Source organism: Prosopis cineraria, unplaced genomic scaffold (assembly GCF_029017545.1).
Source record: "Prosopis cineraria cultivar Desert tree isolate PC_DT_omini unplaced genomic scaffold, ASM2901754v1 PC4, whole genome shotgun sequence".
Classification (NCBI taxonomy): Eukaryota; Viridiplantae; Streptophyta; class Magnoliopsida; order Fabales; family Fabaceae; genus Prosopis; species Prosopis cineraria.
In genome coordinates this window covers 22,991,314-23,006,604 of record NW_026555335.1, presented here as the reverse complement: position 1 = coordinate 23,006,604, position 15,291 = coordinate 22,991,314, and positions in this window count along the sequence as shown.

Genomic DNA, 15,291 nt, shown 5'->3' with positions numbered 1-15,291 from the left:
ATTGTATTGATGTTATGCACGTGGAGAAAAACGTGTGTGATAGTATTATTGAAACACTTTTATACATACCAAGTAAGACCAAGGATGGTGAGAATGCAAGATTGGATTTGAAAGAAATGGGAATACAGGAAGACTTACACCCAAGACTAAAAGGTAAACAAACTTATTGTCCCTTAACCTCTCATACATTGTGTAAATCTAAGAAAATAAATTTTTATGAGTGTTTACATAGAATTAAAGTTCCTTCAGGGTATTCTTGAAATATTATGAAGCTTGTATTTATGAAAGAATTGAAACTGATAGGCTTAAAATCTCATGATTGCCATGTTTTGATGCAACTACTATTACCTTTAGCTATTCAAGGCATATTGAAAGAAGATTTAGGACTTACAATAACTAGCCTTTGTCTCCTTTTCAATGCTATATGCAGTAAAGTTATTGATTCCTGTAAACTTGAAGAGTTAGAACAAGAAGCTTGTACTATCTTGTGCCAACTTGAGATGCACTTTCTTCCTACATTTTTTGACATTAAGGTTTTACTTAATAGTGCATCTAGTAAGAGAGGTAAAATTGTGTAATCTTGTTTATTTGCGATGGATGTACCCAGTTGAGAGATACATGAAAATACTAAAGGGTATGTCAAGAATTCGTATCGACCTGAAGCATCGATAGTTGAGAAATATATTGCTAAAGAAGCTACAAAGTTTTGTTCTAATTACTTATCAAGTATAGAATCAATTAGACTTCCTAAATCTCACATGAGAAAAGGCAATGTGGTTAAGGCACACATGGAGTATCAGTGAAGAGCATGAATCATGATGAATTACAAGAAATACAATTATATATCTTGAATAATATTAATGAAGTGAAAGATTACATATCTTCTCATAAAGAACTTCTAAAGGCAGAAAATTATTGAATGAGAATGACTGAACAAAAGTTATTGAAAGAGCACAATAGAACTTTTGTAGACTGGTTCAAGCAGAAAATTTTAAATGAAAGTAGTGTTTTTGATATAGTTAAATGGTTAGGTGGAGCTCCTAACTTTGATGTTATATGTTAGAGTGCCTTTGATATTAATGGATATTCCTTTTATACAAAGTCCTTGGAAGAGAAGAGTACGATGCAAAATAGTGGAGTTATTATAATGTCTGAAGCCATTCACTTCTCTAGTTCAAAAGATAAGAAACCTAAACTAGTATCTAGGACTTATTTTGGGGTTATTGAAGAGATTTGGGAGGTTGATTATATAAAATTTAGAATTCCTATTTTCAAATGCAAGTGGGTTGACCTCAACAGTATTTATGATGATAAGTTAGGATTTATAATGGTTGATCTTAAAAAACTAACTTTTGGAGATAAGCTATTTATTATGGCAGACTAAGCTAAACAAGTTTTCTATGTCACAAATCTAGCAAATAAAAATTAGTCAATAGCACGTGAAGGAAAAAGGGTGATTGATAGTGATGATGATCATGAATCAAATTTTAATATTTCTGAAACCCCTACCTTCTCATTAGGGCTACCAATTTTGGATATGGTAGATAAAGTAGATGACGAACATGCTACAAAAAATGATCACCATGAAGGGATATAGGAGAATATCCCTATAGGAATTTAGTTTTGAAATTAAAGTATGTTGATTTAGTTCAATTAAATTTATATTGTGGGATTGTTTTTCTTAATTATCTTATCTTTGATTATTTTTTTAATTAATTTTATTTATTTGAATTAATAGGAATATAGAGAGTCAAGGTGATGACACTCAAAGCCAGCCTACTACAAGCCAATCAATTGGTGATGTTGCTCCTAGTGAGGAGCCGACTTAGGGCACCCTTAATGAGGAGCCGAGTCATAGCCAGTCTATGAGGAGGGGGAGATGTGGCACATGATTGAGAGATTTGACTTTAAGTAAGAGTGCTGGGTATAGGTTACCAATTCAATTTGATAGGAGATAGAATCCGATAGGGCTACATAAAGCCAAGTTTGTTCGTTTTCTTAGCCTCCTATTGCATACCAAGCCTCTTATTATGTTTGAGGACTAGCCTGATGTGCTAGAACGTGTGAAGGAATAGATTTGGGAAAGTATTCACATAAATAATTAAAAATTAAAATTTTTTATGGTTATATATTATTGGGAAATTATTGATTATTATCTTATATCTTTATTGTAGCTTACATACAATGTTCCATCTAATCAAGATTGTCGATACAAGTTGATTTCTTACTGTGGAACACGTTGGAGAAATTTTAAGACTGATCTTGCCAGAAGATATATCTTTATCAAGGTGCCAGAGGATCAGGCTCATCCCAATCCTCTTGATACATACTAGTTCCTTGATGAAGATACTTAGGAAGAATTTGTCAGGATTCAAACTTCTAAAAAAGCTTTGGTCTATTGATTTTTAATGATTTAAGTTTTATTCAGATTTACTTCAACTATAAAATATAAAATTCAATTTATGAACAGGAAAAATGAGCTAAAAGGCAAGAAATTGCTCGGCAGAATCAATGCCCCCACACCTTGTCTCGTGGAGGCTGATAATATATTGATGGAAGAGAAACAGAAGAAGAGAGAAGAAGAAGCTAAGTCTCATCCTTCCATACTCCTTTCTCCACTATCACCTGTCTCTCAAGAGGAGAAATTGAGATATAGATATCAGTACAAGAAAGGAGGCTATACAAGTGAGACAATATGTGAGATTGCTGAGAGGATTGTAAGTAAAATTATTATTCCTTATCCCTTCAAATTTCTATACAATTGTATAATTATTAATTAATATTGTTATTTTTATGTTACTGGATGCTCTTAAGGAGCAACAAGCCGAAGGAAGCTTCATTCCAGAAGGCAAAAATGATATCTTAGCAGTTGCTATAGGCAAACCAGAGCATCTGGGTCGTGTAAGGGGCCTTGGATATGGTGTGGGCATTAAGGACTACTTTAGTGCACCTACACATCCCAATTTAGGAGGTGTAGTGACTAGAGAAGAGATTGATATATTGATATCCACTGTGAGGCAGCAGACTAAGGATAAGTTTGAAGCTTCATTTGTAGCCCGGCTTCTACAAATAAAAGAGCAAATGAAGGAGGAGATGATAAGCATGATGAGCTCACAACAGGAGACAACTGCTGAACTAGTTCATACATCTCCTGAATTTCATAGTACAAAAGGGAGTAATGTTCTTGAGTGTGTGTCAAAGGATCCTTCTGGTGACAACATTGGTAAATCGTGTGAGATATTTTTGGAAGATCCTAATAGACACTTGCTTGCTCTTGGTATCATCTATAGCTTGGGATTAACCATCCACTATAAGAAAATTCAAGATGATCAAGTGAGAGTGGTGGTTGCAGATCTAAAAGTGTCAAATGCGTTGGTTCTATTCCTTACTGATAAGGTGAAGACTGTGGTTGAAGCTGTTGGCAATTTTATCCTATGGCCCAAGAGACTTGTGAATATGGTTCAAGTTGTGGTACGAAATTTCATGAATTTTTATTATGTAGCAGCTTTCTTAATATACATTTTTTATTAGCTATTTCTTTCCTTTTTATTATGTAAAAGCTTTCCTCACTGAATCTCCCAAAACTTCCACAATTCTCGTTGACTCCACATCAATGAATGATCTTAATGGCATATGATTCATCATTCGAATTCAAGAATTTAGAAATGGATCCGGAGGTTGTGGGTAAGAAAGATATAATAGTGACAATTGAACGGGAAGATTTGGTTCGACTTCTGTTAAATAATCAGCTTACCACACCACATATTGAACTATTTATGATGTAAGTATGCTTTTCTTTAATATAATTGCATTGTTGTAAGTAAAGTTAATCATCAAGTTTAATAAACTAATATAATTGCATTGTTGTAGGTACCTTCATCATTTGTGCATTACATCGGACAAAGGTGATAAGTTTGGATTCCTTTTCCCTCATCACATGACAAAGAAAGGTAATACTCTAGAGTTAAAGGCCGATTACCTCCAATAAAGAATATGTGAAGTCAAAAAGGACATTTTTATGGCTCCATATATGCACTCATAAGGATCAATTTATAATTAGTAGTTTTTTTCAATATGGATTTACTTTAACTCATATCATATTTAGTAGGGAACATTGGTAGTTGTTTGTTCTTTCAATGAAGAGCAACACTATCATCTTTTTATGTTCCCTCCATTACAAACTTGGGAAAGAAATGAAGAAGGCGATAGACTTATAAGAATACTTTTACTAAACTATTTAATTTAATTTTTTCTAAATATATTATTTACTAACTTGGTGATCTTGATCATAAGGCAATGAGAACATATCAAAATGTAGTCTCACAAAAACATGGACATGAGCTTAAGGATCCCACGTGGATTGAGCCAAAGGTGATGATATACTTTATTAATATATTCAATTATTAAGATTTCTTACTAATTTCTTATGATTTGTTCTTTCAATGAAGAGCAACACTATCATCTTTTTATGTTCCCTCCATTACAAACTTGGGAAAGAAATGAAGAAGGCGATAGACTTATAAGAATACTTTTACTAAACTATTTAATTTAATTTTTTCTAAATATATTATTTACTAACTTGGTGATCTTGATCATAAGGCAATGAGAACATATCAAAATGTAGTCTCACAAAAACATGGACATGAGCTTAAGGATCCCACGTGGATTGAGCCAAAGGTGATGATATACTTTATTAATATATTCAATTATTAAGATTTCTTACTAATTTCTTATGATTTGTTCTTATAAAGAGTCATAGACAATCGGTGAGGACGAACTTGTGCGGTCTATATGTCATGAGACACATGCTCAATATCATCACATTGGGCATGACTGAATTTACAAAAGAGGTAAATATATTTTTAAAATTTTTATTGTATTATGTTATTTGAGAATGATTAATACACTTATTTTGTGAATTAAATTTTAGATGTTTGACAATTCAAATGTATTTCATAAAGCTAAAATTGAAGATATTCACATACATTGGGCAACCTATTTTATGGAGAATTTGTGAGGTTTTTTGTTAGTTTTAGACAAGTTTTATGCCTCATTTGGTATTCTGGAAATGTTTTTGATGGAAATGGAAATGAAAATGGAAATAGATATGGAAATGAAAATGAAGGTGGAAGTGAGTTTTAAAAGTAAGTTTGGTGTGTACATGAAATTATGATATATTTTTTATTCAATATATGCATTTATATAATCAATGTACTAAAATACCCATCTCAATTTTTTTATTTATGATATACTTTTTATTTAATATATACATTTATATAATCAATTTACTAAAATACCCCTATCTATTTTTTAAATTATAATATATTTTTAATTAATATATGCATTTTTATAATCAATTTACAAAAATACCCCTATCTAATTTTTTAAATTATGATATACTTTTTTATTTAATATGTGCATCTATATAATCAATTTACTAAAATACCCCTGTCAATTTTTTTAATTATGATATATTTTTATTTAATATATGCACTTATATAATCAATTTACTAAAATACACCTATCTATTTTTTTTAAATTATGATATACTTTTTTATTTAATATATGAGTCTATATAATTAATTTACTAAAATACCGTTGCCAATTTTTTAATTATGGTATATTTTTTATTTAATATATGCGTATTTACTAAAAAACTTTTGATTTGCTTCAATAATTGATGAAGGGGCAAATCTATCAAACAATTTCATAACTGAGGTTATTTTTGTCCAAAAAAATTTACTTCCATGGAACCCATCTCATTTCTATGGGTCTTATTATGGAATTCAATTCAACCTATTTTGATAGATTTCATTTCAACATGGAAATCCATTTCATGCATAACAAACAAAAAAATTGTGAATTGCAATTTCATTTTCATTTTCATGTCTCCATTTCCAGCATACCAAATGGGGCGTTAATTTTGATAGTTGACATAATTTAAATAATTGTTAGTTTTTTAATAGTTAAATAATTTTGTATAGTTGATAAATACTTAATAGGCAATTGTAAATGAATTAAGCTGTCTAATTTGGCTTTGGCAATTTTTATGCACAGGAATGGATAAAATCGATAAAATAAATATAGCATAAAAAAATTAAATACTTTTTACATTGATTATTACCAAACCACTATAGAATATAATATTTTTTTACATCAATTATGGTAATAACCGATGTAAAAAATAAAATTGGTTTTTTACATCAGTTGGACTGTAAATGAATTAAACTGTCTGATTTGGCTTAGGCAATTTTTATGCACAGGAATGGATAAAATCGATAAAATAAATATAGTATAAAAAAATTAAATATTTTTTACATTGATTATTACTAAAACCACTATAGAATATAATATTTTTTACATCGATTATGATAATAACCGATGTAAAAATTGGTTTTTTACATTGGTTGGAAGTCCAACCAATGTAAAAGGTTCTAGGTAAATTTTTTTTTATTTTTTGTATATAATTTTCAACATCGGCTTTATAACCGATGTAAAAATTTTAGTTTTTACATCGAGTGTATAACCAATGTAGAAAGATGGGACTTTCTATATCCCCTGGAACAACATGCTTCTTTAACCACTGTAAAAAGTCATTTTTAACCACTATAAAAAGTCATTTTTAACCACTGTAAAAAATTATTTTTATACTAGTGCACGAAGAAATTATAATTGAATCACCTTGGATGTTTGAGCATGAACCATATTGCAAAAAAGTATTTCCTTAGGAGAAAAACACTTTGTATTCACATGATAATTGTCTTGATTTAAATTCAAATATCATTAAAAGTGTTGACTCTTCACTTAGCTTGAATAAAGAAAATGAAATGGATGTTGATGGTGGCGATAATGTATCTTGTGTGCTCAAAATTTCTATTCCTTCTTGTGATATTGTTGATAGTGCACATGCACTTGTTTCTTCTAACCATGATGTGCTTGAGAAAAGTTGTTTACCTTCTTTTGTAGGAAAACAAGGCAATGTGGCCAAACTATCTCTTGATTTCAAGGAGAAACTTGCTCAACTTGAAGAGGCTAATGTGCAAGGCTTACAAGAAATTGAGGACAAGTCACAAGAAGAAGAGAGTTTAGAGGACTTAAAGCATGACGAAATTAAAGTTCAAGGAAATGACTTTGCAAAGCCTAAAGGTAAATTGAGTGATGATGATCTCATGATCGAAGAATTTAGTGATGATCTTTCGTTGTTGTCTAGTATTAATTCATACTCTCATACCTTCATATCTCCTTGTACTTGTTTGAATGATTATAGATGCTAAAATTATTGTGAAATTAATGCTAAAATGTCTACTATACTTGAGCTTCATGGGTATGAGAAGGGTATTTTGCCTTATCTTGTGGGTACAAACACCAAAGGAGCCAATTTTAAAGAATTTTCTCCACTCGAGCTTGATGTCCATAAGGTTTTCAAGTTATTGGAGGAAAATTCTACACTTGTGGTACCCTTGGCCAAACACCCTATTGAAATGCTTGAAGAGGCAGTGGCTCCTAGTGAGGATTTGAATAAGGAATTGAAAATAACTCAAGATGACAAGGAGGTTGAAATTCAAGGAATTGATTTTACAAAGCCAAATGGTCTAACTGATGATATGGCCAAGAACCCACATGTACTTAGAGGATCTATCATTGCAATGAAAGAGAACTTGGCTAATAATAAACATGATCAACCACATGAGGTTAAAGAAGATTCTACACCATACATCTTGGATTCATTATCAATTAATCCTAAACCTCCACATAAGATGCTTGAAAAGAAGATTACAATGAGTAGCTTCATGCTACTCCTCAAAAATGAAAATTTTAACTCAAAGAGCTTGCAGAGATTTAAACTTGGTTGTATTTTCTTTACCCTTACTCTTTACTTTACTTTGCGTTATGTTTTAATTTGTTGATTGAGTAAATTGCAAGTGTGGGGGAGATGAATCTAGTAGGAAAAGGTATAATTTCGTTATTTTTGGTTTGCTTGTTTCCTTTTATTTGTTTGTGTGTTGAAAAAAATTCTACACCACACTTTTTTATGCATTCATTATTGATCTCACCTTATTTTATTACTAGTCTATATATACATTGAGGACAATGCATGATTTAAGTGTGGGGGAGAGAAATAAATATTTTATTTTGTTTGTTTAGTTTAGCAAAAAAATTTTGAAAAAAATTAAAAATTGCTTTATTTTGTTTTGTTTGAGGTTACTTAATGACCTAGCTCTTCAATGGATATTTTGATGCTTAAGATGTGGTAATTCTTGGGATTGAATAGGTGTGAAATGAACATTCTTTTACCTTGAATTAATGGATTAGAGTGGCACATTACCCTTTCATAGAAGAGGCTAAACACTCATGTGTGATTAATTCCTTAATTATGTTACCTATTAGAATTTGTTTCACTTCTTAATTAAGACCATATGTATTGCACTTGTTTGATTATCCTTTGTTAGCCACTTTGAGCTTTTGGTTTGATTCTTAAAAATAAATATTAACCCTATTTTCTCCAAGAGATGCATGTTACACTTTTATATGTCTTTTAGTATTCATTACATGTCCTAGATCAAGTAAGTGGATGCCTATTATCATTTTTCTATCCATTACTCTTTATCCTTTATTGTTACACCATTACATCCATTATTTTCATTATTTTTAAAGAGTTAAGGGAACCAAAAGAAAAAGAAAAAAAAAAAGAAAGATTTGAAAAAAAAAAATTATAGTCAAAAAGAAAAGAAATAAAGTTTCTAGAAAAAAGAAACAAAAAGAAGAAGAAAAGAAAGAGAAAAAGAAAAGAAAGAAAAGAAAAAAAGAATAAAAAGTTGCCAAGCTCATTTATTCCATTTGTTTTATTAATTCTTATCATTACTTTCCATCCTCATTATATTAAGGCAGCCACTCAATTGAATTAGGTTATGCTTTGCATATTAAGGGGATATATCTTGATTTTAGCATTATCTTAATGCTAACCCTATTTTTTTCATACATGCAATTCTTTGACATCCTTTCATTACTCATATTACAACCTAATAAAGTCCACTTGATTCTTGATTGCAAGTGCTATTTAGTGATGGAGATGTAGAAGGGTTACAAATTTTTGGTAGGATTTATCCTAAGGAATTTTGAATGAAATTTAATATCTTATACACTTTGAGTGATAAGAGCAAACACTTAACCTAGAGAGGCTTACTCTTTGACATTGATTGTTGGTAAGGGTTTGTTTGTGATGTACATAATTCTTTCCTAATTATAGCCACATTGATTGATAATTTGTAAAAGTTCATGAGCTAGTATTTTAGTGACTTTAAACATTGTTTTTCTATTGTTTTTGTCTTATAGTTGCTTTTGAGACCTTTTTCACTTGATTTTGCCCATAGTGCAAAAGATAAATGTGGGAAAATTGATAGAGCACATTTGTTACTCAATTTTATTTTAAAATTAAGACCTTTTTATTAATTATTTATTACCTTAAAGTATACACATTGCATTAGATTTGGAATTTTGCCTAAGTTTCTAGGTTTAGTACACTAGGGGCATTTTGGTCCAAAAAATAAAATTTTGAGAAAATGTACAATAAAATTTGAAAAAGTGAATTTTATGTCCAGTTGATGAGTGGTGAAATTAGATATTTAAAATTCATTTTAGTTTGGAAGTAATTAAATAAAAAGTCAACACTTTCTAAAGTGTCTTAGTTTGACCTAGTTTTCGGTTTGCCTTTGTGTGAAAATTTATATATAATTTTGTATAGACTAGAAATTGGTTAATTTAATAAATTCTCCCTTATAATTATGAATTTAATTATAAACATTAATTATATTTTACTATATCACATGCTATTTAATTGAATTATGTGATTTATGTGACATAGGTGGCATGTGACTTATGCATCAATTGGGCAATTGAGGTCAATACTCCTTGAGGCCAAAGCTGATGGTTTGCACGTGAATTAGGCTTTAATTAGGGATTAAATTAACTTAAAAATGTGGATGACATGTGAAAAATTACACACACATTGGAATCATCAACCAACCAATAAGAGGTTGCCACCTTGCAAGTATGATAAAGCTCCCATTTCCATTTTAATTTCTTTTCTTTTTTTAATTAAGCTATAGCTGATGGGAAATAGAATAATCATGCCATTCTCACCAAGAATTAAGATCTAATCATCATCTCATTCATGTTCCACATTTTCTCTCTCTTATTCATCTTGTTCTTCATTTTTCTCTCCCTTCTCTCTACATATACAACCATGTCCAGCCACCTTTTCTTCCACTTTTCACCATCAAATTCACTCAATTCTTCCACCATTCTTTTCTCTTTTCATGGCCAACCCTACCTCTTGCAACTAGAAGGAGATTTGAAGCTTAATTCATCAAGATTCATGGAGCATGTCTCAGCCTCTTAGTGTTCTTGGAGGAGCGAGGAGTTCTTGATATTTTCTAGCTAGATTCTTCATGGAATCCTAAGAGAGAGTTGATGGAAGAGGAGTTTTGAAGTCTTCACTTGGCTAAACTCAACTATTTCTTCATCTTGTTTCAATTTCATTAGAATGCTATGACTATTGTTGATTGTAATTCAATTTGACTTTAGTTTCATGGTTGTTTATAATTTGTAATGTTGAAACAAGATTTTTGAGTTGAATTTCATGACCTAATTGCTGCTGGAATTTCGTACACTCCATGAATTTGCATGGTAATATGTGATTTCAATGGGTAAATGTCTTGTATTAGTCTAGCATGTAATTGTGTGGTGAATACTTGATGAGCCGCTTGAGTTTTCATAGTTTTGATCTTAGGTATAGCTTTGAGTAGTGGCAATTAGAAATGAATTTTAACTAAACACTTGGTTAATTATAAACCTAAGCTAGTGAGATTACCTAAAGGGCAATAGCATCTAGGGAATTGAATTAGTGAAGCTAGGATACTTGAGGTAGTTATCTTAAGTAAATACATTTTTCAGCCAAGGAAGAAGAGTTAGGTGAGTTGCCATAATTAATTAAAGGCTAATAATCTTTCATTAACAACACCTTAGGGTTCCTACTTAAATTGGGAAGCCACTTCATTCACAATTAGGATTAGTTTTCTAGTTTAATTTGCTAGACAATTAGGTTAGCAATTAGTTAATCAACTTCAAACTTTGGGTTATTTCACTAAATAGCTTTAAATTAGACTTAAAATTATTCCTCGAGAGATGATCTAGGGTTAGCTCTATATTACATTAGGGTTAGCTTTAGTATAATTTTGAAAGCAAGCGACAATCCCTATCAATATGCTATTAGCTAACTTTCATACTTACCCTTGTTTTGACTCCTAACTATTGCCATGTGTTCTTTGAAATATGGCTCAATCTCCTTAGTGTTGTGTAAAACATATAACTAAACTTATGAAAAATGACAATTTTATATATCTTTTTCCTTTTTATTAGACTTTTAAATATTTATTTGAGGCTAATTGAGTTTAATTAGATACTATTTGATTTTATTAGCGAATATTCAGTTTTAGAATTTTAACTAACTAAATATGTGATTTTAAAATATAAATGATATCTTTAATGTTGTTTTTTTTTTGCACAGTTATTATTTAATTTTATTTTATTTGTGTAGATCTTCTAAATCAAATTTGGAAGATATTGATGAAGATTATTTTGGATAAAAAGAATATGAGCATCCTTAGAGATCAAGTCAAGAATTAAATATTTAAAATTTTGTTTATATTTATTTTGGATTTTTGAGTATAGTTTTCATTTAGGGTAGTTTTGTCATTTTAATTAAACTATTAGGTTTTATGTTGAGAGGAGCATGGCCACATGCTTTTTGATTGAAAAAGAGATGCACAACTTTTTATATATGAAAGATGGAGCACAAGATGCACAAAAAAAAAGACAACTTTTATTAGAGATTGAGAAGTGGCAAAATTGAAATAAGAAGGAAGGAGTTATGGTGATCGCTGTTCATCTTTTCTTTCTTTCAATTTCTTGGGTGATGGCTTCATTATTTCTTGTGCAACGCTGTATGATTTTTAGTTCTATGGAGAGCTAATTTTTTTGGTGTGATCAATCACAAATTATGATCCTAAATTTTAATCAGAATCTTTAATATTCAGAGAATATTTTATTTTAGCTTTATTCCAATTTGTTCTTCTTCTCTCTACCTCTGAATTTTATGCTTTAATTGCTATTACTGATTAGAGTAGCTTTATCGCATGATTTTTGGCTTATAAACTTTATCTAAGGTAATTTTACTTGCTATAATCAATTGATATAGTAATATAAGAGCAATTTTGCTTAGCTTGGATAATTATCCATACTTTGTTTTTGGTATGGCTAACATAGAATAGTTGTTAAGTTATGGGTTAAGGGAGATTTCAATTATTCCATAACTTAATTTTTGATTTAATTCTTGAATGATAATTTAGGGAATATATAATAAAATCAGAATAATAAAGTTAAATAAATTCAATTTACTTTTGGATGAGGATGATTACATTTAGGTGATTGGGCTATGATTGATTGAACTACTTGTTCTTGGTAATTTTCTTAGTCAAACTTTATTTTTTTGTTTAATTTAAATTTAGTTTTTTAAAATTAATTTCATCATAAAAAAATCCCCCCATTATTTAGTTTTTCATAATCCTAATTCAAGTAGTTAATTAATTGATTCTTACGGAGATGACCTAGGATATGCTTTGCTGCAAAATCTAATTTTATTAATTTTGGTGCTCTTCAAAAGTAGTGTCAACTTTCTCCCATATGTCTTGTCTATGCTAATGAGTCTTTTTTTCCTAATGATTCCACCACATTTCATGTACTTTAGCAACCTAATGGCATCCACATTAAAGAGATATCCAATGCACAATTCAACTGTTTTTTATATATTTCTCAACAATGTAGCCCTAAAGTCGACTTTAATATTTCAAATATCCTTTTAATATCTTCAAATAATGCTCTACCATGTACATCCATCTAAGATAAGTCAGGCGTAACATCCTGAACTTCAATCCAGGAAACTAGTTACTAATTAAGGGTAAATTAGTAATTAGTGAATTGATTATGGTTTTGGACAGTGGATTAATGTAACATCTTAGTTTTTTAAATCCTATAATTAGTTACTAATCAAGAGTAATTAGTAATTAGTGAGTGATTAGAGGTTTGGATGATTTCTTGATAATTTGAGTCTTTGGGATGTTAAATGAATAGATATAGGTGGAGTAATCGTGTCTTGAAACAAAGTATGTATGCGTGGTAGGGATTTTTCTTGCTATGCCACATGCTATGGCCAATGCTACCTACACCGCAAATCATTAGACTAGAAACTTAGCTGATAAGTTCATTTCATACTTATGGAAAACAGAAGAAAGAAGCAAAGAAATGAGAGAGAGAGAGAGGAGAAGAAGGGAGTGGCTGCTAGGCCAAGAATTCTTGGGAAGTTTATTAGGTAAGCTTCGTACAACCATTACCTTCGATTCTACTCTAATTTCTCTTAGTATAAGTTATAGAGAAATTATATTGGGAAGACCTTGGGGGTTAGTTTCTTACCTTACAGTAATAAAAATATTCTTAGGAGTTAAATTAAAGCTTTATGACTAGTTTAGAGTTAGAAGATAGAGCTTTGAGCTTTAGGCTCAAAGTGGCCCTAATTCAAAGAGAAATGGGGTGGAAATTGGGTACCAAAAACTCAAAACTTATACCATTACTTCATTTTGAGGCTTGAACCAAATCCAATGAACTATTATACACCTAATTGAGTACTTAAATGCACAATAACATACCCAATACAAAATTTGTCCACTTAATGCCAGTTTCACCCAATATGACCAAAGTCACCAAAATCATAAACAAACACTACTTGGCTTCATCATTACCACATAATACACCATATATACATTATCACCATATGTATACAACATTCCTTACACTTGTAGTAGTATTTTAGCCCTTCACCACATATTCACATCATATATAACATTAGGCTAAAATACAAAATGGCATAGTATAATACAAGTGCTAACAATAAAATGTTATGCATTCCTAGTTGGCAACTCATATTCTCATATATATAAGTTTATGTCTATACAACCCAAAACAAAATCAGGCATTACAATTGTAATGTAGCAAATATATAGCCCTTACCTAATTCCTTCCCTGCTTAAACTCAACGGAAAAACTTGTAAAATAATCACCATATGGTGAGATAAAAATCTCAGTAACTAAGATAATCTACATTATTGATTAACATGTCAAGTTATAAACAAGCTTTAAAATATGTATAGAAAACATACCATATATAAATCACCTAATTTAAATGCAAGATCGCTAATCATCCAATCTTTTAATACTCCCAACCAAATTGATAGGTGATAGGAAATTAGTTGCTTATCCTCAAAATTATACTAAAGCTAACCCTAATGCAATATAGGGCCAACCCTAGGTCATCTCCCAAGGAATGGTTTTAAGTCTAATTGAAAGTTATCTAGTGAAATAAATCAACCAAAGTTTGTAGGAATTTAGTTATCTAGCTAATTATCTAAACTAATTACCTAATATGCAAGTAATTAAAATGCTAGTGAAAGTGAGTGAAATGAACTTCCCTTTTTACAATAATGGAACCCTAGAGATTAGTTGATTTTGGACTCATTATCTTCTCATGATTAGGCTAAGTTTAGCTTCCCTTTCCTCTTGACTAAAGCTGTCATGACTTAAGAAATTATCCTAAGCCAATTAACCTAATTAGCTAACCTCCCTAGGTCTTAGATTAAAGTCCCTAGTTTAATTAACCAATTGGTGAAGACATTAGCCAAGTGATTCACTCAAAATCCTCTCTCAACAGCCATGGTCAAACACATAAATTGAGCAACCACAAGATTATGTCAAGCTACTCAACAACACAAGCATTAACACCACAAGATTATGCAATATTAACACAAGAAATTCACTAATTGAAAAACACAAGATTATGTGCCAAACAAAGAGTGGCAAAATTCAGTCATGGCTGTCCAAGGAAGAAATTAAATGAAACAATCCTCTCTCTTTACATCAACATCAAATTCAAATTAGAATTTATAAGCTAAGATGATTAAACCCTAGATTAAGGAATCTAACCATCTAGTAAAAAGAGAAGAGGATAGGAAACAAAAGAACTTAGCCAATTTGAAACTCAAGACTCATCCTCCATCTTCATCTCTCTAGGATTCCACAAAGAAACTTAGCCAATCTTCATCTTCAAGAACCCTAGTGATTGCTTGTGAAGGCCAAACTCCATAGCTCTTGAATGATGAAAATGAGTTTCAATCCTTGTGAAAA